This window comes from Callithrix jacchus, chromosome 15 (genome assembly GCF_049354715.1).
Source record: "Callithrix jacchus isolate 240 chromosome 15, calJac240_pri, whole genome shotgun sequence".
Classification (NCBI taxonomy): domain Eukaryota; kingdom Metazoa; phylum Chordata; class Mammalia; order Primates; family Cebidae; genus Callithrix; species Callithrix jacchus.
This window is the reverse complement of record NC_133516.1, coordinates 37,912,796-37,915,539: the sequence shown is the minus strand read 5'-3', so window position 1 is coordinate 37,915,539 and position 2,744 is coordinate 37,912,796.

Sequence of the window (2,744 nt, the reverse complement as noted above, 5' to 3'; positions counted from 1 at the left end):
CATTAAAGTTAGTGTTAGCAATCGCCTGTTCTATACTTGGGTTCCTGCTCAGTCTCTTCCTAAATCATTACCAACAAGTCTCTTTTCCCAACAGTAGAATCAATGTTTTTCATCTTCTGAATGTAACTTTAAATTATACACATGCAGTACCATGCATTTTCAGAGGATTTCCATTTCTATAAACTAGTATTTTGTATGTTTTAGCATATTGCAGATAATCATGTCCATGTTGTATAGCAACCAAAGATTTCACATGTTACAACCCTGACATATGGGATTTCTTTTATCTTAGCTCTCTGTGAATAGAATTCTCCTGTAACACATATTTATCCTCTGATGGAATTTAAGATTTACTTTTTTTTTGTTTTGTTTTTTAGAAAGTCAGTACATACAAATATATATGGCCGTGTGTAGTTCATTGCTGTTTTGAGCGGATAGTAATTTAGGTGACTTCTAAATGAGATGTTCCTCCTGTTCTATTTGAAAAAGTTCAGAAGAATCTAGTTAAAAAAGAAGATTGATTGGGACAATGCTATCCTGTACAAGAGACTGACTTCAGACTATGTCACCTTTATTTTCACCCATTAGTTGCACTACAGCCTGGGGTAGTGATGTTTCCTCTAGAGCCACCTTGGGTTCAATTCTTGGCTATGTAACTACTACTGAGTGATCTGGGCCAATAGCAAACTCACTCTGTCTCAGTTTTCCCATCTATAGAATTAGAAATAACATTACTTTACAAGATTAAAGAACAAATATGGTATTGCATGTGAAGAGCAGGTTGCTTGGAACCACTCAGTAAATATTGGTATATGCCTCCTCTTTTGCTTCTCTGTTCTATAAAGTTGGGCTGTTCAAACCTCTGTTTTATTTATTTTGCTAGCCACAAGTTAGTGTCACAAACTGCAGCTAAATTTAATAACAATGTATTTTTAACAAACACACACCAGATTCCAGCTGGTTTCAAATTTAAAAGAACATTCCTCCTACTTGTTTTTCTCCCAAATCCAGATTATCAAAACCTGAGTGCCGGTTATTCCTCACTGGTGTTCAAGGTAACTCAAGAAGTATCATAAAATGTTACTAAAAGATTAAAAAGAGATAATCATGCTGGTGAGTCTGACATGTGATGGGTATTCTTACACACATGCTATTCAGTATGGGTAATGAGTCAATTCCAGTAATCCTCCTTCTAGGAACCTATCATAAGAAAATAATCAGGGACAGGTAGGTGAATAAAAATTTATGTAACAGCATGTTCATGGCAGCATCTTTTATTGTATGATATTAGAGATGGCCTAAATGTCAAACAGCAGGGAAATGGTTAAATAAATTATGGCACAACCAAATGATAAAATATTCTGCCCTTAAAATATGGTTTACAAAAAAAATTTAATGACAAGGGAAAATAGTTGTGATATAATACTGAAGGAGAAAGGTCATAGAAGACCATTGTAGCATGAGCTCAGCTAAGGAAGAATCTCAAGGTTTCTATTTTCATATAGGCTTTAAAGAGATTGGGGAAAATGCACAACAGTTTGTGGCGTATTATCTCTGGATGGTAAGATTAACATGTATTTTTTTCTTTATACTTAAGACTATATCCATCTGCACTATTCCTTTTGTAATTGGGGGAAGGAATTGTGTTGTGATGATGGAGATTTTTAAAAGCATGGTCTGGACTCCATGACGTATGAAGCCTTCAGATAGAACACGCCACTTGGTCAGTGTCCAGGGTGCTGGGACCTTGGGCTTGTTTCTCTTACAGAGACTATTACAACACAGTTTTTTCTTGGCTAAGGGATCTGAGAGCTGGTGAAAAGACCATCTTCCTGCATTATCCATTTAGAGCCTTCGTGCTGAAGAACTCTTGAGACTCAGAGATTCCTGTGAGACTGGGCAGACCCATTCCTCACCTTTGGAAGTTTTTTAAACGACTAACAAAAGCAGACCAACCTACTCTCTTAGTCTGCTCGGGCTGTGATAACACAATACCGTTGGCTGGGTGGCTGAATCAGCAGAACCTGAATTGCTCACACTTTTGGAGGCTGGAAGTCCAAGATCAGGGTGCTGGCGTGGCTTCTTTCTGGTCAGGGCACTCTTCCTGGCTTTATTTTATTTATTATTTTTTGACACAGGATCTCACTCTGTCACCCGGGCTGGAGCGTAGTGGCATGATCTGGGCTCACTGCAACCTCCACCTTACTTCCCATGTAACTGGGATTACAGGCGCCCACCACCACACCTGGCTAATTTTTGCATTTTTAGTAGAGATGGGGTTTCACCATATTGGCCAGGATGGTCTCTGACTCCTGACCTAAAGTGACATCCCCTGCCCCCCCTTCAGTCTCCCACAGTGCTGAAATTACAGGCTTGAGCCACTGCACCTGGCCTCTTCCTGGCTTTCAGATAGCTGCGGCCTTGTTGCCTCCTCCCATGAGGGCGGGGCTAAGAAAGCTCTTTAGTGTCCCTTCTCTAAGGACCCCACCCTCACAACCTTCTCTAACCCTAAATACCTCCCCAAGGACCTCTCTCCAAATACCATCATGTCTGGGGTTAGGGATTCAGCATGTGAGTCTTGGGGAACCACACACATTCAGTTCATAACACCAATATGCACCCAGATCCCTCTGTCTCACTGTCAGGGCACAGCACCCTCACAGACCATCACTAGAGACTTGGAAAGGAAGAATGGCCCAGGGCACATCACCTGTACTACAGGAGCTCACAGCTGAGGAGAGAAC